Source organism: Mus caroli, unplaced genomic scaffold (assembly GCF_978045245.1).
Source record: "Mus caroli unplaced genomic scaffold, Mus_caroli_1 scaffold_2, whole genome shotgun sequence".
Taxonomy (NCBI): Eukaryota; Metazoa; Chordata; class Mammalia; order Rodentia; family Muridae; genus Mus; species Mus caroli.
The window spans coordinates 62,273,304-62,296,695 of NW_028227257.1; the positions used below are offsets into that span (position 1 = coordinate 62,273,304).

The 23,392-nt window shown below is 44.6% G+C and overlaps 1 non-coding gene across 1 annotated transcript; it reads left to right on the forward strand.

Moving 5' to 3' along the window:
- The first annotated feature begins 2,379 nt into the window (after positions 1 to 2,379).
- LOC115030549 (U1 spliceosomal RNA) lies at positions 2,380 to 2,537 on the forward strand. Its single transcript, XR_003836129.1, has one exon. It is a non-coding gene; the product is annotated as a U1 spliceosomal RNA (small nuclear RNA).
- Positions 2,538 to 23,392: the final 20,855 nt, after the last annotated feature.

Genomic DNA, 23,392 nt, shown 5'->3' on the forward strand with positions numbered 1-23,392 from the left:
TGCTCCCCTCTAGTCTGCTTGATCTTTTAAGCCCTCTCTGGAATTTTCTGCTCATTTCTACTCTGTGGGCATGGCAATCAGGTTTGCGATTAGGAGAAACCATGTCGTTCAAGTTTAGGATTGTAGAAGTTATTCCCAGGATTTGAAATGAACACTTTCACATTTGGATAGCACCATACCATGTTTAAGTAGGAAGTTGTTCCTCAGAGAGTGTTGAAATTGAGTCCCTCCGTTTAACATGTGGGTCAGCATTGAGGCACAGATCACGATGTGACTTATGTAGGTGGCTTTTTGTATATAATTGTACCTGGTGGACTAGAATCTTTCCTTAGCATAAAAGCACAGGGGGTTAAATCTATTTCCATCAGTTCCTCAAAATCCTTATTTGAGAGATGTCAAATCTCTTCATAAAGATATTTTAGGTGGTATTTTAATTTTTGCTTTGCATTGACTAATACTTGATAAGAGGCAACTTAAGGGGAAGGATTTTTTTTTTGGCTTATATTTTGAAGGGAAGTCCATAGTAGCCAGGAAGGCACGGTAGCAGAAATATAAAATAGTATGAGGTGGTTGGTTACACTTCATCCAGAATCAGAAAACAGAATGGATAGGAAGTGGGTCTGGGCTAAATATTCTCAGGCTGTCCCTTCCCACCTCCACAGCAAGGCTCCATCTCTGAAAGGTTTTACACTGTCCCAAATCAGCGCCACCAGTGGGGGACCAATTGTTCAAACACCTGAGCCTGTGGGAACATTTCACCTTCAAACCACAACAGATGGTAAAGTAAACGAATTTCCACACAAAGCCTAAGACCTCTTGGATTTAAGGGTGAGAAAACCCTCGTTGGAAGCACAATCCTTGAGAAATCAGAGCAGTCCCTTGACCCAGAAATGGCCTCATATTCAGAGAGTTCTGAGCTGAGTGTTGCCATCCTCTTTGGCCTTTTTTATGATGTAAGCAGAGTCCCTTTGGCGAGCTTCCCTGGGACTACTCCTCTATAGATCGTGGATGGCTCCCTTTGCCTCTGCCAGGGGTGCTGTCATGGTTGGAATTGGTCCTGCTTGGACTCATCATGCTCATGTGGTTATGTTGTCCACATCCAAACTGCATCACCTACTGGGCCTGCATCCAAGGGAAGGAAAGAGCTGAGCACCTCCTGGGAGGAATTCGAAATTCTCAACTGGGGATAGCAGTGTGCATTGCAAAGCTAGTCTTCGGCCTTTTCTCCTTCCATTTGAGGGTGAGCCCTTTTTCTGCCCTTTTAGTGGGATACCAGGGTAAGCCGAAAATCTGTCAGCTCCTAGGTATGAAGGTTCCAATGTGGACGTTGTAGAGTTCTCTCTCTCTCTCTCACACGCACGTGCGCGCACACACACACACACACACACACACACCAAGTTAGTAAGGAGCCACTTTCAGTTCTGAATTGGCCTCAGAGGTGAGTGCTGGGGCTGCATTGGCGGTGAGCATCCTGGGCCCTGGCCTCAGAGCTGAGCTCGTGGACCTCACTGTCCTTCTGGCTCATTTGCTCCATGCTCCCATTTGCTTTTCCATAAATGGTGTTTCTGTGGCTCGAGGACCAGGGTGCCAATGCTCTTACAGTCACTGCAGGCCCTGGGGCTTTCTGCTGAAATTAGCACAAGCTTCACTACCAGATTCTGATCCTATCGCTTCCCTGAAAGCTGTTATGTGCCCCACCCGTGTGCTAACAGAGAGTCCCTTTATGGCAATGGGTTGGCCGAAGGAAGCCCTCTGGAGGACTCAGAATATGCAGTTGTCCTGTGAGTGGAGGACTGAGCTCTAAAGAGGTATTAATGAGTAGGGGAAAGGCTAAGTAAGATCACAAGCAGGAAGGGTATTTGGGAGCGAAATAAGATAGCCTTGAGGGGGGCGGTCACTGGAAAGCTCTGTAAGGAATGAAGTTGGGGAGGCACCCAATGTGCCATGATGCTTCACATTGAAGGGTGTGGTCACAGTGACTGATGTGTTAGAATGGCGGCTCCTGTCTCAACAGCACCCTAGGCCAAGACAGTTCCATGTGGAAGAGGTTTTATTGGGGGGAAGAGAGAGAAGGTGGCGAAAGAAAGAGAAGAGGGGGAGAGAGAGTGAGGGAGGGGTGTTCTCCTTATTTACATGGAGAATGACATAACGCAGGTAAAGATGGGAGGTGAGCCAAGTGGATGTTGGGAATATGGTGCCTGTTGCCTTGGCAACCAGTCTGCAGATCGCAGGTGGCACTGTAGCCTATGTGATGTCATAGGTTTGGAGGTCCTGCTGCCAACAGTGACTGACTGTATCTCTTGTCTTCACTGAAATTCAGCCTAATACTTGAACAGTTGTTCCCAGTCTTGGTGGAGACCTCATTCTTGACCAATCTTCTCATTTTTGGAGGAGACTCCATGATGACAAAGGTAGATTTTCCAGGTTGAGGTTCATCCATTGCTCTCAGGATGAGCTGACCCCCGTGATTTCCCTCTAATTCTGGGAACTCGGCTGCATAATCTGTGGTAGTGGGAGACTGAGTTTGCATTCTCCTCTGGGGGGAACAGAATAAAATTTTATATTAATAATTAGATGTGAAAAGAAAATACACATCTTTATCTTCTGTGGTGGGTCTGTTCTTATTCCACTGGGTAAAAATACTTTCCTAGTTAAGGCATCTCAGACTCTAATGGTTTAAAGATATTTTGATGTTAAAAATGGTCAATGTTAGGGAAGCATCTTTTTGGTAAATCTCCACCATTCACTTTTCTACCATCTCTTCTTTCCAAGATGGGGGTCTCATTAATGGGGTGTAGAGGGGCCTCAGATCCTTGAGCACATGGTTTGCATAAGCCATTTGCATAGGTAATCAACTTCAAATGAAGATGCTGGTTTTCTTCTGGAGTTGGTTCTGTTCTCAGTTAAAGTAGTAGATGGCCCTGGATCCTGTCACTGGGCAGAGCACCCCGATGGCAGCCAGTCCATCCATGAACTAAGGGCTACTCACAGACAGCTCAAGTTCATATGGGTCTGTGAGATGAATGCTTGTATTTCATTTAAATTCATAAGTTGAAACTTTAATCCTCCATGTGGCTGTGTGGGGAAGTATTCCATCACTGGAAGAATTCAGGTACTAGGACTCTCACCTCTAGGATGGATTAGTTATGTTTGCAAAGGCTTGTGGGAGTGGGCTTGGCTCTCTTTCTGCTCACCTACAAACAGGGACAAACTGATCTTCCATTTATGCTGTAGCCAGTGTCTGTGGAAGCAAAGATCAGGTTCTAGCCTCCAGAACACCTTGTCTATTAAAAGACATTAATCTTGGGGGTTCTTCTCCACCTTCTAAACTTTAGAACTAGCTCTTGTGGACAGGATGGTGGAGGAAGATTAATTAAGTCTTCTTTCTAAAGGGTCCTAGCACCCAGCACCTCAGAACATGACCCTCCTTATTGGTAAGCTATTTCCATAGGAATTAACATCAAATTAGGCTGTTGGTGTGGGTCCTGATCCAACAGGATTGTGTCTTTATATAGATGGGCTAAAAGTGACCACACCTGGACCCAGAGACACACACAGTAGAGAAGAATGGGAACACACAATGGCAAACACCTGCAAGCCAAGGAGAGGGATCAGAGACAGATCCTCATCATTGCCCACCTTACTGCCCTAAGACAGAGTCTTGAACCCAAACTCCACTATTCAGTTAGATTGGGTGGCCAGCCAGCTCCTGGAATATAGTTGTCTCTGACCACCCACCCATGCCTGCAATTTGGGGATAGCAGGCTTGGGCATCTATGTCTGGCTTCTATGTGAGTGCCAGGGACTCAAACTCAGGCCCTCATGCTTGCACAACAAGGGCTTTTACCCACTGAGCCATTTCCCCCAGCCTCAGTTTGTTTGTTTGTTTGTTTGTTTGTTTACCCCTGAGAAAGTTAATAGTCCTCCAAGTTCTAGTAGCCAGCTTTCCTGGCCTCCTCTGCTCCTGATGTAGAACCGACAAAGCAGCCTCCAGAAACATGTCAGGAAGCTGGAGGCTGATTATTTTCTGTGAAAAAAAAATAACTCAGAAGGTGTGGAAAGGGACTTGACCCTTCCATTTCAAGGTAGATATATGGTTTCAGGACTTTGAATAAAGAGGTATATTATTACTCAGTGTGTCAACCCTCCATGCATTTGTGGCTAACCCAGGGCCTGCATTGCTCAGACTACCTTTTCCTATTTCCAAACAAGGTTAGTGGGACCACCACACTAAACCATGCCCAAGGATTTCCTGGATTTCTACCATCTACTGTAGGTGGGATAAGGTGACACACGTTGCCTTACTTTGCATAGCAGGTGTTCAGGCTTTTATGAGGGTCAGAAAAGCTTTTCCATTGGTTCCTGTAAGTCCAATGTATACATTCACCACAGTTGAAACTCAGAACCTAGCTTCTTAATTTCCATTAAGGTTCCATTGAGTGTCTTTTCCACAAATACCTTCATTTCCTCTCAAATATGATGAACAAGGTTCCTCCCAACTGGAAGACTTAGAGGGCAGTGTTATTACAGAAGTAGTAACAAGGCTGAGAAATCTCATGTGGGCATCAATGTTTCCTATGTCCATCTGGACCCTATTCTGTTGGTTAGCTTAGGCCTTTAAAGTTGAATGCTGTCACTCACTAGCTAACTCAAATAAAAATGACTTTGTTCTTCTAAACTTGATTTCATACCTGTCAATTCTAGAAGTCAGATCCAGCATCCTATAGGTGGTAAAGGGATTTCAAATGACACACTGAGGGTGGTAAACATTAGCTCTCATCTCCTAAGCTGGCAGCCTGAGAATATAAGATGTTCTTCCTTTGGTGTGGTCTAAAAGCTTACTTGGAAGGCCAAAATTTCTTACAAAGTTTAAAGAAATCAACAGTAAAACCAGTAAGCAGTAGATTATAGAGAGACAGCGTTGGGATTTTGACCAAGACATTGTATGTATGCACAGTCTTCATATATCTGGAGCCCAAGTTGGGTGACTCAGGATAAGTTTTATGATCTGTCAGAAGCCCAACTACTTCATCTATAAAATGGAATAAAATAACAAGGCCCTGTCCCTAAGTACCCTTTGAGAACTCAACGGGACAGTGGTAGAGCTGCGAGCCAAGGCTCTAGCAATCAAACAAGTTTTCTCACCAAGAATATCAGCTACCTAATCCACTATGTGATCCACTAGAGATTAAACTGAAGTGACCAGCTAAAAGGGTAGATTGAAAGTTGTGCAGGTGGCATATAAACACATCACTTGAGAAGTAGAGGCAGAAATGTTAGTTCAAGGCTATCCTCAGTTACATAGAGTTTGAGGTTACATAACAACTTGTCTGAAAAATCCCTCTCCCCCCCTTTTACAGCTTAAAGCTAGAGGTCACAATCTCAGGTGGTGAAGGCTTCTTTTATTTACTTGTGTCAGAGTTGTGTTGCTCCTTTATCGTGTGATTAAGGCTTTGGAATTTTAATTCTGTTCTTCAGTTGCAGCTAGGCAACTTGCAAACCCTTCTGTTTTCCCAGTTGCTGACCATGCTAAGTTCAAGTGTCCAGGACCTGAAAGTAAAGCCTCCAAACAAGAAAATAACCAAACCAATACCATCAGTACCAAACCACTGTTGTCAATAACCAAACCACCACCACCAATAATGAGATCACCACCACCAATTACCAAACCACCACCACCAATTACCAAAGAAAGCATCCCACCAGTGTTTACTGAATTGGCACTGAAAGAAAGTAGATGAGGATTTGATAGTGTGGCATCTGGGTGGTCCTTGGTGTACTCAGGTCTGGCTTTCATGACATCTACAGTTAGTGCCACAGTTTACACCTTTGCCTTCACCTTCCTAATCTGTCCTTTGTGAGATGTTTTGTTTCCATCTTGATTAACAGACAAGTTTTATTTCCTCAGACACTATGTTCCTTCCACCAACTGCCTTTGTTGAAATCCTCAAAACCCCCACTTGAAGGAGAGTCCTCTCTGGTATTCAGTCCTTTGTTTCTTTAAGGAAAGCCTTCCTGGTGGCCTCGCCCACTGAGGGACCTCTGCCTGCAGGCTCTAGTGCCCTCTGTTTGGGCTGCCTCACCCACAGCCTGTCTGTTTGCACAGCTGTCTTGTAGATTTGTAAGGCCCTCAGGACATATCTTTGCCCCTCCACATCCTGGGTGTCCACATGTTCTGCAAATTCTGACTGCAGTCATCACTAGTCATTACTGATAAAGATTACTGAAGTAAAAATAATTATTTTTGATGAGAGAACAGAGTTTTATGTAATTTTAAGAGCAGCCTGACAGATTTGTGACAGGTAAGATCAGACGGCAAGTCCATTTCATGCTTTGATTAAAAGCACTGCAAAATGGATAGATACCTTTTCCACAATAAAGTCGGACTGCTTGTTTGTTTGCTTATTGATTGATTGATTGATTGATTGAGACAGTGTCTCTCTACAGAGCTCTGGCTGTCCTGGAACTTGCTCTGTAGACTAGGCTACCCTTGAACTCAGACATCTGCCTGCTTCTGCCTCCTTAGTGCTAGGATTAAAGACATGAGTCACCATGGTTCATAATAAAATTTCTTACTTGCTTTCTAATGTCCAAGGTGTCACACTGATTGGCTCATGAAGCAAAAGTGTCTTTTCATTTATCCACTAGAAGGGGACCTAGAACTGGAGATTGAGTCTTTCTAAATGATTTTGGAATAGTAACTGTTTAATCCAACAAGAGATGTTCTCCCAAAGGCAGTGAGAGCCCTTCTCATTCCCACCCTCTGTACTGGTCTTGCTTAGATCTGAATCATTTAATTATATGGAGAAATTTTCTCATGAGGCAGATAATGAATTTTCTAAGGGAGACAATGTTTTCTGGATATTTGGAACTTTGGTCTACATAGTTAAGAATCCAGAAATAACTGCATTGATGGCATGAATTTATCAATAGCAACTCTATTATCCAAAAATGCAACTTGAATGGCAAAGAAAATTCAAATATATATATTTTTAAATCCCAAGAATCTGGAGAACTAAGTCACAGAAATACATATTTCTGGATTTCTGCACCAGCCTTTGTTTGAGAATGTCGTCGAATATACCTTATTTTAAAAGGTCACTGTGGGATTTCAGAGAGGCAGCAGTGTGGCTGTGGAAAGGCAGCTGCCTGGCCTGGCCCTATGGTAGCAGGTGGATGCTGCTTGGCTATAGCTAGTGTCCGGAATGTGCTTCACAGGCGTCTGTGTATGGGCTTGATTCACAGCCCATAGAGTCACTGGGGACTAGTGCAAGTCTCAGGAAGTGAGTCTAGTGGAAGGAAGTGGGTCAATAGGAAGTTTCTCTAAGGGGATGGTGTATTGGGACCCTGGCCCCTCCTCTTCTGTCTTTCTTTGCTGGCTGCTGGGACATGAGTGGCCTCCTTTGCCCTGTTTTCCTGTCATGATGTACTATGCTGACTTGGGCCCAGGCCCAAAGTCAACAGGACCAAAATGTCTCCATCTGTAAACCAAAACAAACTGTTCCTCATTGGGAGTTGATTTACATCTGATATGTGCTGTAGTAAAGGAAAGCTGGCTAATTGGGCTGGTGGGAGGAGCTTCAAATAGCTGCCTACCTGGCTCTCACCTACTCCAAGTAGCTGCTCAGTCTAGTCTAGACCCAGCTTGGAGGAAGGAGTCACTGAGAACACGATGAGATTCAGTGTTAAGTCTTTGATTCAGTAGCCCACACTGCCAGGGCCTGATCTCCATTCTCACCAGGTCACCATGAGTGGAGGCAGAGAGGCTGTGCTGAGATGAGATCTCAGGTGTTCCAGGGGCCACATGTGAGGCATGTGGGATTAAGATTACTTTTAGAGATTCATTTTTAAGCGTGGTGTGTGTGTGTGTGTGTGTGTGTGTGTGTGTATGTGTATGTGCATGCATGTATGTTCAGGTGCCCATGGAGGCCAGAAGAGAGCATTAGCTTCCCTGGAACTTCATGTACAGGTGATTATGAGCCACCCAACATAGTTGCCAGGAACAGAGCTTGAGTCTTCTGCAAGAGTAGTTCACACTCTTAATGGCTGAGCCAACTCTTCAGCTTGTAGAGTAAAAATGATCTTGGCTTTAGGTTGTCACCAGAAGGGACACTCTGGAAAGCCACCAAGCTGTATTTGTGCTTCACGCCCTCCATTTATAACAGACAACCTGCTTCAGGATGAGGTAGCCAGAACCTATTTAGTAAGACAGCACTACCCTTGGACTACTCCTACTAGTGGCTGGAGGTCTCAGTGATAGGTTCCCTTGTCAGGTCTACCCTTTCAAAAGCCCCGTGGTGGCATTTGTCACAACATTCAGAGAACTGTCCTCAAGAGCTTTGCATTCAAGTCCCTAGAAGAAAAGCAGTTTGTGCTCCATGGAAGGGTTTAGATAAACATTTCTCTGTATACTAAAAACACAGTGAAGCTCTATACTCCCTCTGTTTCCCCCACTGGCCAGGGCCTATGTGTGTTTTGTATTTCACACCATGCTTCTTTTAGGCCACTGGAAAATAACAGAAAAAAAATAGATCCTGCAATCTTGCATAAAAGCCATGGCGCACCCTGGTCTGAAGAGTGGTTTGCAAGCTGCCGGGTCTCCTCAGGCGCTGGCAAGGTGAGTGTTATGGGAACCCATCTGTGTCTCACTCTAAGCCCATGTCTCCTATTTTCTTCCTTGAAGGGAAGGTGTGAAGCACGAGAGCGCACATTTCTTTCTTTCTTCGGACATCCCCTCATCTGCAGACCATTAGCCAATGACTTGTTGTCCTCCTACCTCACTCCTGGGCCAGGAGAGAGGAAATTGAATGTAAAGGCAGAAATGATGCCTTGATTTAAAAAGAACAAGGCAGCCAAATGAAACCTGCAGGCCAACCCTCAGGCTGGTACCTGTTGGATGATGCTTTGTACGAAGGGACCCACATTGCTTGGACTGCGATGTGACCTTCCTACTGAGGCTCACAGACATGAAATTGGAAAAAAAATCCAGTTATTCCAAGTGGTACATTTCCTTTGATAGTTACACCACCACCTGAGAGAGCCTTGGAGCCTCTGTTTACACTGCAGCTGAGCTGAGTGAGCAAAAACGCAGTAGCGTAGCTCTGCCCTTCAGCCTCAGCTGGCATAAATGGGCCAGCTGTCTGATTTGTGAGGGTGTATGTGGATGCTAAACACTGTTGTCTGCTTCTGAGATGGATGCTCACTAAGAATGGGAGCATGCCTCTGTGAACATACAGCTCTCAGGGTATATTCCTCCTCTCCATAGATGTGTCTGTCTGTCTGGGATGACCAATGCTGGTTCCTGGCCTGACTCAGGTATGGGATGGCCTCTCTTCCACTTGTCATACTGGGAGAGTGACACGAATTGAGTCTTAATTGATGTAGTGATGAGACTTTGTCAATTGGTGATTTAGACAGTAGACAATGTCCTGTTTGTCATGGCTGTCCTTCTTTATGTTGAATAATGGGTACAGGAAGTTAGTTTTCAGATTTTTAGGATGCCAGACACCCCACGGGTTACTGTATGCATCCTCCCTCATCTGCGGGGCATTAACTGCCCATGCGGAGAAGTTCTAACCCCTGAAAGGAAGTTTGCTTTTCTCATTCTGGTTAAAATACCTCCAGCTCTTACCAAAGGCTGTCGTTAGGATGTGCAAAGATGAAAAGATGTATAGATGCCTAGCTGTGGTGGTGTGGATATATACCAGGCTCTTCCCCCAGGATTTTGTCTCCCTCCGAGTCTGTGAAATCATTTTCTCATACTTTGGCCTTACCTTCCTGCCTCGTTCCTAAGGCTACTTTGGAGAGCTTTCAATTCCATTGTCCATTGAAGTAAATTCTGATTCTAATTGAGAGGGAAGTGTGGCAGAGTCGCCATATTTGCGTAGATTTGTTTTCCTTTGAATTGAGAAGGAAGACGAGAGTGAGAAGGAGCCAGTGATCCTTAACCCGAGTTTCTGCTCATCTTGTGAAAGGACATTTAGAATTGCCAACTCAAAGATGCTCCAGGCCAGAAGTAATGCTTCTGTCTGATAAGCCACGTGACCCTGTATGGAGGTGTCGATATGGTTCAAGAAATACTAAACTTACAGCCTGATGCTCTTGGTTCTTGGAACGTTTGTCCATTATTAGCTGTGTGACTAGCAAGTCACAATCTTACTTGAGGCACTGTTTCCTCCTCTGTCAAGTGTGGATAAAAACGCTTGTCTGGATTACCTTATGGGGTTATTCTGAAAATACAACAGGATATACTAATCTGTGTTCATGGCAGGGACGTTGGATATGAAGTTACACATGAAAGTCAAATGTTCCATCTCCTTCTAAGAGATTATTATTCAACAAAATAAATAATTTTTCCAGTCTGTGACAGGTACTATTGACTCTCTGATTGAATGGTATATGAAGAATTTGGCTCTCATTTAGAGGATGTGCCGTACAAAAAAGAAGGCATGTTTTAAACACTGGGGTTTCACTCCAAATGATATGATTGTCCTAAAATGGCAGGAAGTACACAGTGGGTCCAGATGGAAGAGAAACAGTCACACTATGCACCTCTGACTCACTAGAGGAAACGGTAGATGGAACCACCCACACTGTTCTCTCTCTCTCTCTCTCTCTCTCTCTCTCTCTCTCTCTCTCTCTCTCTCTCTCTCTCTCTTTCGTCACTGTCATTGTCTTTCTGTCAACTTGTATGCCTGTGCATTTGAGTTCTTATGTTAAATGTGTGCTTGTGGCAAAAGATCTGGGGGAACAAAGCTGATCCAAGGCCTCTACAAATAAGAGCTGAACCTGTGAGGCAAAGAACAAGAGATAGTAAGATGGCCAGGAAGGTGAGTGGGTCTCTGCAAAGCCTGTGCTCATCAGGGAGGGCAACCTAAGGCGCTGGGTGTGGATGCTACAGTGCCTGTCTATGTACAGAGACCAGAAGCTTGTAAAAAGGTAAGATTTTAAAAATGGGCAACTTTGCAGATGTATATAACCAGCATATATTAAAGGTGTACAGTTTCATGAGTTTTGACAAAGGTCTACACCCATGGTGTGGCCAACATAAGCAGGATAGCAAACCTTGCTCACTCCAGCACTTCCTTCATGCTCCTCCTAATCCCACCCCATCCTCATTCCCCCCCCCCTTTATCTCCTCCCAGCCAACCACTGGCTTACTTTTGTCCTTACACTTTCTGTCTTTAATAAAATAAAAAAATAAAATAAAATAAAGATAAAACCAGCAGAAGGAAAGAGAGGCATAAGAAACAGAGACCCATTCATTCACAAACTCACAAATCCCATACAAACTCTAAACTGGAAGCTGTTTACACAAAGGACCTATAGGGTAAAACAGAGAGAAGAGAAAAAAATTAAAAAAGAAAAGAAAAGCTCTAACATTGTAAGACAAGGAACCTCTATTGAATTTGTTTTCCATTGAGATTGCACTAATTTTTATTTCAACTGGAGACTGGGTTAGGGATGGGAGCATGTGTTCACTTCTCCTTTCAGCGCTAGGACTCCATCTGGTGCAGACCCATGCAGACCCTGTGCATGCTACCTCAGTCTCTGTGAGTTCATGTGTGTGTTGCTCATGTTGATTTAGGGCCTGATTTTCTTGGTGTCCTCTATCCACTCTGGCTCTTACACTCTTTCTATTTCTTCTTCTTCTGGTTCCCTGAGCCCTGAATGGAGGGATTTGCTGGAGGCATTCTGCTTCGGGCTGAGTCATTAGACATTCTTTAAAAAAAAAATGAGACAGTGTTTCCTGTAGCTCAGGCTAGCTTTGAACTCATTATGTGGCCAAAGCTGACATTAATCTTCTGACATTCCTGCCAGGATTATAGGCATGCCCATGGTGGCTTCTTCTTTTTCATTTCAAAGAATTTTAGGTAAGTGGAACTATACAGAGTATATTTTCTAAGGGGTCTTGATCTTCTTTTATAATATGAATATGAGATTTTAACATTTGTCCATGTTATTTTATGAAATCATCGTTTGCTTCATTTTACTGATGAATAGTATCCCATCACATAAGTTGATGCAACACCTATAGGCATGCTGATGTGGATGAAGAGAATTTTCATGGAGTCTCACACCTAGACAAAGAATAATAAGCAACTAATGACGACTGGGGGGTTGGGGTGGCATCCCAGGAATGAGTTTCTGTCCTGGTTATCTGATACAAAGCCTTGAAACCAAGTTCACACAATCAGAAAAAAGGACACAACATGTTAACATTAATAATCAAAGAAAAAAGTTATCGATTTGAGAAGGGGGCAGGGGAGGGGTTAGAGGACGGGCTTCTGGAAAGGGCTGGAAGGAGGAAAGGGAAGGGGAAAGTTACATAATTCTATTTTAGTTAAACAAATAAAAAAGAAAAACAAAACAAATAAAAACCCAAACACAATCTGGAGTTTGGTTGCTGGAACACCAACACCAAGCCTTCCATTCCTCAGGTTTTGGTCTTGGGCAAGTAACTTAATACTCACTGGCTTCATTCCCTTGGTTATAAAACACAAATCTGCAACATATGCTCATTTGAGGACTAGTAGGGTTGAGTTGATCTATGTGAGGCCTTAGTACAGTTTCTATAATAGCAAAACTGGTGCAAAATTCTCATTAGAATAAAATTACTTCCACCCATTTCCATTCAGTGCTGTTTGTTTGTTTGTTTTTAGTGGTGACAGGGTAGACTGGAGCAAGGATTACTGACTGTGACTTACTGTTACCAACCTGCTTCATGCATTGCCAGTGGTGACGATTAGGCTATGCTCAGGCAGCGCTGTGCTCCGTGTTCGGTGAAGTCCATGGATCTCATGGCAGCTCTTGGGTCATGAGACCAGATGACACTAATCAGGGTGTCCATCCAAACCAACTGCAGTGTTGGGGTGTAGATCCTGGCTTTTCAAGGCCAAGTGGAATCTACAGGACTGGCCCCATCATCAAGACAGCTTTTGGTTACACACAGGCATTCAAGAACTTAAAAAGTGAATTAATTTCATCTTTCAAGTCTAGGATTTCTTTAGCCTTGGTACAAATATAATGTCCAAGACAGAAATGTGAAAATGTGAGTAGATTTTAAACATTACTTTAGAAGTTACCTACATATTGTTGATATGATAATAACTATTATTATTATTATATCAACAATATGTATGGTTATTATTATTATTATTAGTAGTAGTAGCTGAAGAATTTAGGAGATTAGGAAAAAGGGCTGTTAATTTGAATATTCAGGGTGACTTAATGACCATCTCATATTTTTCCATACACACCACCAGACACAGCTATGTCTCTGCTCCATTCTGTGGGAGCAGAGCCTTGTATCAAGTGAAATCCATAGCCAGTCCTGGCTTTGGCCCTTGGTAGCACCAGCCAGAGATCAGAAGGTACAAGTGTTGGGATGGAAGGGAGTGAATCCTTTTTTCCCCTCCCTGCCCACTCCTCCGCTGAGGGGTTTAGGTCCCCTGGAGCTGTCTTCTCAGCTATGGTTCTCTTGGCTTAGCAACAACTCTGCCCCTTGACCTTCAGCTCCAAGGGAGCAGACACCTTTCTGCTGTGGTTAGTTCTGGAGTGCTCTGAGAGTTCCCTTAGTCATCTCTGCAAGTGGTTCCTTTGAAAAGATCTCCTCCATGGGGACTCACCATCTGCTTCCTCCCCGGACCTTGACTGATGCAGTGGTCAAAATAAGCTCCTTATTGGGAGGCATTGAGAGAGGCAGAGAAGATATGGAAGATAGTTCTATCTGAGCACTGCAGCCTTCTACTTGCCAAACACTGTGGGTAGCAGTTCGAAGGGATTCACTGAGTGCTCTCTGCGTCAGTGGACTGCACGAGCTACATAAATAACTGCTCTCATCAACACAGCATGACCAAATCCTTATAGCAACTTTGTTACTTTAGCATAAGTTCAAACAAGAGGAACCGGATTTCAGAAAGGTTTCATTACTTTCCCAAGGTCTCCAGCACGCAGTTCCAGAACTGGGGTTGAACTCTGGCTTCCTCTAAAGCCCATACCCTGTTCACCATGACAACAGTTGCTTAGGACCCCTCTACAATCAAGCTGTGTGAATTCCTGTGGTGGAAGGGTCTTATTTATTTATGTCAGTGGTGGGAGACAGGGATAGAAAGCTTGACTGTTTCGGGAGAGAAGGTGGTGGAGGTGAACTCAGGAGGGCCCGGAGGAGGGCTTCGTGGTCCCGGCACTGGCAGAGACTCCCATAAGAAGGCTGAGGATGAGAAATTCCGACTCTTAGCTCTCCTCCTCCCTAGTTCTGCAACAAGAGGACTTTGACAGCTTCTAGAGACACCATTTTGTTCAGTCAGCTTCATGCTGTGGAACTCAAGGTTTGGAATAACTGCATCTTTTTAAGGGTCCATCTTTCTGAGGAGGCACACAAGTGCCCCTGATGCTTGAGCTGCTCTTAGAAGATAGCTGGCTACCTCTGGGCACAGAAAGAGCCTAACCTCCTGAACAAGTGAAACCTGGGTTTCTGGAAAATTTGGGCAAGCTTGATGAAGCTCAGTAATTTAATCTATGTCTAGTGTCTGTCCTGAGAAAGGCAGAGTACAGCCAACTATAACTGCAAAACTCATTTTCTTTACTTTTTTTTTTTTTTTTTTTGGTTTTTCGAGACAGGGTTTCTCTGTAGCCCTTGCTGTTCTGGAACTCACTCTGTAGACCAGGCTGACCTCGAACTCAGAAATCTGCCTGCCTCTGCCTCCCAAGTGCTGGGATTAAAGGCGTGTGCCACCAGGCCCAGCCATTTTCTTTACTTTTAAAACAATAGACTTATTTAGCTACAACGATGCATGGTGAGGGTGGGAAAAAAAGAGACACATTTCTTAGTGTTTATAAACTTTTGGCATGTTTATCTTTGACATTCACACACAATAAAGCAGCATTCCCAGGAATTGTCAGAGATTCAAAAGTATGAATATTATAAACATACCTCTCATGGTCTTCATACTCAATTATTTGGGTCTCTCTAAGATTCATGTCTAAAGAATGAATTATGCTAAAGTTTAGCAATACTTATGAAGGAAGAATTGTCTTTTCCCATGGAATTAGAACAGTGTGATTTTTGTCTGTCTTAAAGACCTCTCTTCTTCTCGAAGGGAACAAAGCAACTTATCTTTAACTGTTGTTCCATCCCCACGTCTGACCCACAATGCAGGATTTTCCATAGCCCAGATTGAGAGTTGATGACTGAAGTGAGAAGATATTTCCAGGAAATCTTATTTGTAGAGAACTCTCTCGAGAAGCTCTTCTCCATCCCCACCCTACCCTGGTATCTCTCCCATTATGATTGGCCCAACATCTCTAGAATTCAGTCCAAAAAAATGGGCGAGTCTGTCTCCCAATGGCCTTATAACTTTAAATGAAGTTAGGTCCAGAGCTGAGTGTCTGTCTCCCATGCCGCCATCTGGTAGGGATGCATGGTGTCCCATGAATGAAACACCTGCAGAGTGTCAGAGGTGCTGGGACACTCACTCTGACATCACCTGGCACACACGAAAAGAAAAGCTGGACTACCTAAAGCTGTGAGCTCAGTTTCCAGGGCGGAAAGAGGTAAATTGTTTGTGTGTATGTTCTGTCCAAAAAATGGCTGATCCACGCCTGACCCTGTAGATACTTGGTGTTGGGGGAGGTGATGTCATTCTGCTTCCTGCAGCTGCTTGCTAGAGCCCGCCAAGGAGTTGCTCTCCTCCAAAATCCCAGAGAGGAGCGGCAGCTGAAAGCCAGTGTGTGTGGGCTTCATGACTGCTTGCACTTAATGGCAGCCAGAGAGAAGCCACAAGGAAAGCAGCAGATGAGTTAACACCAGCGGCCAGGACCTTGGACAACCCAGGAGCACAGTCCCATCTCTCCACACAACAAGCTAATGCCAAAGTCGCTCTTGAGTCTGATTGGTCCATATAGATCTGTTGCAAATAGCCCTGGGGCTGCTTGTATTTTGATGCTAATTTTGCTCTTCTGGGAGGGGTTTCGAACAAGGAATGAGTCAGTACTCAGGTGACTTCCTGTGAACCTTCTCCCCATCTTAATTTGTAAAAGGCTAGAGCCTGCAACTGGACAGAAGGGAAGGTGGAATGGAAAGTTTGAGAGAGAAGGAGGAGGGAGAAGAGGAGAGGACAACGGAGGAGGTGGAAGAAAAGTGGAGCAGAAGCACGTGGTCTGGAGAAACCACAAGTTCTAAAGGGTCTCATAGATGGGGAAGATGGTAGTGTAGTGGTAGATCTGTCCAGTCCAGCTTGTATTCATATCAATTGAGTTGTGTTGTCTTTGCCTGGGCTTTCTTGGGTTGGAGATTTACTGCAACATAGATTTATCAAATGTTCTTGGCAAAGGTCAAAAGTTGGGAATACTAATACTGGGTTAGTTTTGAAAATTGTGTGTGTGTGTGTGTGTGTGTATGTATGTGTGTACGCATGTGTACGTATGTGTGTGTGTGTGTGTGTGTGTGTGTATGTGTGTGTGTACGCATGTGTACGTATGTGTGTGTGTGTGTATGTATGTGTACGTATGTGTGTGTGTGTGTGTGTGTGTATGTGTGTACGCATGTGTACGTATGTGTGTGTGTGTGTGTATGTATGTGTGTACGCATGTGTGTGTACACATGTGCCTTAGTATGCTTATGTGAGGGGAGGCTGATGGTAGAGATTGGGTGTCTTCCTCAAGCTCCACTTTATGCTTTGGGGCAGAGTTTTTCACTTGAACCCACATCTCCACCAAATTAGATAGACAAACTACTCTTTTCTCCAGGGACCCCCTTTCTCAGTCTCCCTGCTGTGCCCACCTGACATTTAGTTCTGTGGTGGGAACCCTAGCTTTGGTCCTTGCAACTGAGATGTCTCCCTGTCTTAGTCAGGGTTTCTATTCCTGGACAAAACATCATGACCAAGAAGCAAGTTGGGGAGGAAAGGGTTTATTTAGCTTACACTTCCATACTACTGTTCATCACCAAGGAAGTTAGGACTGGAACTCAAGCAGGTCAGGAAGCAGGAGCTGATGCAGAGGCCATGGAGGGATGTTCCTTACTGACTTGCTTCTCCTAGCTTGCTCAACCTGCTCTCTTATAGAACCAAGACTACCAGCCCAGAGATGGCACCACCCACAAAGGGACCTCCCCCCTAGATCACTAATTGACAAAATGCCTTACAGCTGGATCTCATGGAGGCATTTCCCCAACTGAAACTCCTTTCTCTGTGATAACTCCAGCTGTGTCAAGTAGACACAAAACTAGTCAGTATACTTCCTAACCCCAGTTTGGAAATTTCTGCTGTTTTTAGAATGACTTTGTTAGAAGCAGGGCAGGTTTCTCTCAACTGGCTGGTTACAGAATCTCAAACCCAAGCAAAAATGTGTTCAAACATGTAGAATAACTCCCCACCCCCCCCCAAAAAAAACCCCAGAAAACCAGCACTTTCTGAGCATTAGCATACAAAGGTTCTTAAAAGCCCAGTGCTCTTCATTCTAATCGAGTGCTTTGTGAGTGAATTGGACTGAGTCTAAGGCTCTGCTGCATTTGGTAGAGTCTAGTCGTCTTGTGCTCATCACTGGCATGTTCTGTTGAAGCTGGGAGGACGAGGTCAGACATCTCCTGTCCTGTCCAAAGCCCTTTTCTCCTTTCCCCTGATTTACCATTCATTAAGCAGGTAGTAATTGAATCTATGAATCCTCCCACTTACTTCTTGCTACCTTGTAATGAAAATGTGTGACCGTCTCCTGCAGTGGCCAGCTTTGGCAGGAGCTTGACAGTAATGAAGTATACTTTTCATCTCTTAGAGACTCACAGTCCTGTTGATAGTTTGAGGCAAATGGCAGATTACTCCTCGGAAGGGGCAGAACCTGCGGCACAGGATTGAGACACGTGAATGTGAATACAGGGACAGGGAAGGGAAACAATGGGTGTGAGGAGGATCAGGGTGAAGGCGGTGGTGGATTTCCAGGAACCTAATAAGTGCTGGACTGAGAAGAAAGTCTGGGAGGGGAAGGGAAGTAGAGGGTACAGGAAAATCTCCCTCAGCTCTAGAGCAGGCTGTTCTCTAGAGCAAGCTGTTCTCTAAAACAGGCCGTTCTCTGACCACTGCGCTCAGGGTAGTTTTCTCTTGGGCAGGGATGGTACAGGTGTGTGTATATGCATGAATAAAGAACAGGTTAGAGAAAAATTTAGCTCATTAACTGTAAAGAGAAGTGTCAGCTGTTTGAGAGGATGACCTTGGGAGCCAAGTGGCCTGGTGTCTAGAGTGTGGGCTGTAAAACCAGGCTCTAGTTCCTGGCTGTTTTACACCAGGAACCTTACCACTGCAACATTAAAGAAGATGTGTTTAAATAAAGTTGTCAGTGAATCAGAAGGGGCAGGATAAGTTACAATGAACTGAATATGAAATCAGCACCAAATTTGGCCTTTGGGAGCACAAATAAAAGCACACATTGCTATCTGTGCCAGAGCACAGCCTAGTAGCTGACCAGCAGGCTGGCAGGACAGGCTGCAAAGGTGCATTGTTGGTTTGTGGAGTTAAGGCACTCTTGATCCTTGTGGTAGAGACTTAAGGAGAATACCTGACTCAAGCAACTAATGGGAGGAGGGCCTTATTTTGGCTCATGGTTTGGGAGCGTTACTGTCCAGTCCATGTCAGAGAAAGAACGATGGCAGGGGGCTCCAGAGTAGGGGCAGCATGTGGCTGAGTCTCTCCAACTTTTTACATCTCAACAGAGATGCTTTCCTTAATAACCTTTTAGTCTCAATCCGTTCTCAGGAGTTTCCCAGAAGATAAGAGCATTCTTTCCAAATTTCTCCTCAACACATACTTCCCCTGTATCCTTGGCAACGCCACAGGCATGCTGAGCACATGATTTCATTCATCATCAGAAAAGCCCAACACGTCTGATTGGCATCCTCACATCCTGTACTTTGAGCTGAGGAAGCTGAATTCCGAGTTGCTGTGGAGGTGGGATTGTCAGTCTCAGTTGTATCTATGCCTGTCTGATTCTAAATCTTGTCTTTTCACTGCACCTGAAATGTAGGCTATACTGGTAAGTCATGTGTTGAGCTCACCATGAAGCTGGCTTTGAAAGCCAGATTGCTTATCCCTTCTGTTTCAGACTCAAGCACATTGGTGTCAGTGACCTTCAAGACCCCTATCTGGGAATGGGCTGCCTCCTTAGCTCTGTGACTGGGGGTGGATGGGGGATGGGGGTGGGGGGGTGGGAGGGAAAACAAATCAGCTCCAAAATAAAAACGTGATGTTCTTGAGAACAGCCCTTGGGCAAACTGTCCAACAGCGCTTACTGTTACCCATCTCGTGATATAAAGAGAAGCCGGGACCACAGCGACTGCCTCAACTTCCACAGCCCGTGTCTGCTGTTGTTGTGAGTGCCCAGTTGATGATGCCACCTCTGTTGTTGCTATCTGTCTTTTCACTCGGAAGCCTCACCTGAGGGGACACCCTGCTCTGCCCTAAACTCTCCACTCTGATTTTCAGCTGTCTGCTTTAAAGGGGCTTCCACTCTCTGCTGTTTTTTTGGGGGGGCGGTTACCAGGTTCAGTAGTGTTCTATCTACAAGTCTATCTGTCTGCTATGTGCTATTTATTCTTTGACTTCGGTTTAACAATAAAACGCTTCAAAACCAAAAGTGTGGCCACTGTAGATCATTCCCGGATCGCACAGAACAACACTGTACTTCTCTGATGGTTCACGTTTCTATCGCTAGGCCCTAAATGATGTGCTTAGAAGGAACGGAGGCACAGAGTGAGCTACCAATACTCGGGCTAGCCATGCATAAGCCAGGAAGTACTGAGGCAGACACTTGGGCAGAATGCGGATTTTCCTATTGGTGTGTGCATGCTGTTTTCTTTAAGCAACTAATTCAGCAGCCAGCCCCAAATTTGTCTGCCTCAGGCAGGTAAAGTTTATATTGAAAATCTTCTAGATTTTACTTTATTTTCTATATATGTATCCTCTACTGATTTTGAGCACTGTACTGTAGAGAACAAGGTTCATCCCCCTCACCCCATTTTGTAAAGGCAGGATTTGAATTTATAGCCCAGGCTGGGCTAGGCTAGATCTCACCACCTAGCCCAGGTTGGCCTTGAACTTGAAACCATCCTCTTGCCTCAGCCTCTCAAGGACTGTGCTTACAGGTGCCAGCCACTATAGCTGCCTGAGAACATAGCTCTTAAAATAAGTATTCTTTATGCACAGGCTTTATAGAAACCTGATGAAAAGCATTCTGGCTCTCCAGTAAAAAGCATGTATTCTGTCCTGTTTTTAGCCCTGTAGAACTTAAGTACTCCAAGGCTGTTTGGAAAGGTTCAGAATTCTTTAGTGCACTACTGAGGTACTGAGCACAGTACCTTTATGAGGTACTAAGAAAGCTGACCAAGCTAGTCAGAGGAGCCCAGGATAGGCTCTTAGCTCTTCATTCAAGCAGGAGAAGGGTGGTTGGTCATAGGTTTAGGATCTCTGTGTAGTTGCTCTTAGTTCTGAGTTACATGAAAATGCTAAGTAGCCCTCCCTTTTGCACACTATAAATGCATGCATGCTTGTGTGTGAACTGCCTCTGCCTCTACGGTGTTTAGTGGTTGTTCAGACTCTGATGAGGCTTCTGTTCTTAGTAAGAGGCTTCGGTCACCCTCTAGCTTGCAGCTTCTTCAATCTTCTTACAGCTGGGATGAGACGGGCTGCCCATGTCATTGGTCTGATTCGTGGCTGCAGCATTTTTCAGTATTTCAAAGCAAGTTTGGAACACAGTGGTGAGACCTGTTCCTTTGTATGCTAGTTGAAAAGCAAATGAAGAAAAGCCTCGCAGATGCCTCCTGCACCTGCACCGTGATGGGCTGAGTTGTCTGAAGATGGAGACACATTAACATGTCTGCCTGGACAGAGCCTGGCAAAGGTGGATGTCGTGGATGAATTCATTCAGCCCCATTCAGAGCCTCTCAAACATGGCTGAGCTGCTCAGGACAGGGTCATGGGAGAAGACTCTGTGCTTTATTGGACCCCTGGTTTTCTCAATAAAGTAAGAATTTTGACAGTGACAGAAAATCAATAGTATCTATTCGAAGTGCTTTCTTAGCTTGGGGCTATCAACTTAAAAAAAAAACACGTCTGTTGGGTCAGTCTGGGGAAGGTGTCCAACTTAACTCTCACTCTGGTGCAGTAGCTTGCCAGATAGGCTCTGGAACTCTTTCAGCCCAGAACCACAGTTTATCTGGCATGACTCTGTGACCTAACCCCCTGGCTGGATTTCATACTATCCTGTTACATCATTGTGACTTATTTTTTCTTGAAAATATGTTGTTTGCTTCAAGCATGTGCTGACTGGCTTGGGCTTGCAAGCCCTGTCCTGGATTGAGGTGGTGATGTTGATGTCCTATCTAAATAGCTTGGGCGATACTTAGTTGAGGCTTCTTTGAGGAAGGAATGGCTAAGTGTTCTAAACAGAACATTCTGTTCTTAAATAGAAATTCCACATACAGCCTATCTCAGCAAGAACCATATGACGACAGGAGTCGGATTCTCGTACCGTGTAATTTTGCTGGAATTCACCATGGTTCATGTAGTAACTTAGCTCTGATCTTATGTCTCTTTCCATGATGACAGCCTACAGTCTCCTGTCCAGATGCTGGCAGAGAAGCAAGTTGGCTGAACAATATAGGATGGGAGTTTGTAAATGGAAGGAAAGCCTAGCCAAGATTGGAGAAATCCAGAAAGTGCTTTAAGAACGGGATGTCAAATGTTCCCAAATCAGGGTAGACTGAGCTCACCAAGGTTGTCTAGAGAGCACCAATTTGTACCAAAAATGCCGATCAACAGAAGTTCGGGATATGAAGCTGTGAAAGACTATAGAGAGAAGCGACACAGGCTCACCACCGTGTTCTGTCCCTACGCTGAGGATGCTCACAGTCATATCCTGAGGCCTGTGCACGAGCTGATGCATCCTTATATCACTGAATGGAGGGAGATCCATGGACCACCATATAGCCCACCTCAGGTCTCCTCTGCCACCCCAGCAGCACTGGGATGCTTCCTGGATTCTCCAGCTTCACTCTGGCAGCAGTGGCCGTTTTACCTAGGAGCTTCAGTTCTAACAAAGTTTTATCTTCTTGTCCAAGATTCCCATGCAGACTAATATTCCAGAATCTCGAATCTAGTCCTGTAGCTATCAAATATCCTGCACAGCAGATATTTACATTACAACTTATAATAGTAGCAAAACTACAGCTATAAAGTACTAGTGAAATATTTTTTGGCTAGGGTGTCACCACAACATGAGGACCTGTATTAAAGGGTCAAAGCATTAGGAGGTTGAAAACCACTGCTCTAGACTGTCTCTTTCTAACTCACAGCTATCAACCAGCTCCCTAATATGCTCACCTGGTAGCACTCGACTTTCTAGGACTACGAAGCCAATTAATTCTAAGAACGGCATTTAAAGTTTTCTAGGTGAGTCTGCAGCTTGAGCTGATTGTGACTATGACCCTATCATCATCGCCTCAGTGAGCTACTGTTCAGTTTAGACACACACTGCTAATTTACCACTTTAGAATTTGTGATGGTTTCTACTTTTCCACAGCCTGAGCCCAAACAATTCTCTAACGTGTCCTCCAGTGCTGATCAGAAGAGAAAACACCCATATCTGGCGTTGGCTTTATTCGGGAGCTCATCCCTTCAGTTCCACTCGGGATTAAGTTCAGCTTGGCTGCAGGGAGCTTGTCATGATCTCTTCTTTTTTTATTAGCAGTCCCCATGAGCTCTTCCATGGTTCCAGGACCCCAGTCTATGGAGCCAGCTCCATGGATTTATGTGAGCAGTCAGGTCCAGCTGGTGTCAGTGCTGGTTATGTGCCCCAAGGCTTGAGCTAGGCAGGGGCAAAAGAAGAGTGGGCAGGGGGTGGATGTGAACACAGTGTAGGCGGGGTATACTTCTTCCATCGGACAAATACCAGTAAATTTCAAAGAAGTTGAATGGCGGCTTTGCTGAGGTTGATAGAGGGTGGAGAGGTTTCCAGCCTGTTTCCAATGCTGGGTTGTTAGACTGTGAATTAGTTGTCCTCTGCCCAATGGTCAGCCTTGAAAACACACATACAGGCAGCATTATACCCACTGATCAGGTTATTTTTAGGTGTGTGTATGTGTGTGTGTATGCATATGTGTATAAGCACACAATAATAATTAGTGGAAAAGGGGGCCATGGATTTTAAGAAAGCCAAGGAGAGGTGTTTGGCATATGGGAGAGCTTAGAGGGAGGAAAGGGAAAGGAGAAATATTGTAATTATTTCATAATCTCAAAAAAATAAAAATAAAGAAATGACCTTGATTTAACAAAATCAACAATGAAAACTACCCCCACAACCCAGAAACAAAATCTTTGTTTTCTCTTTGTTTCAAAGTAAAATCCCA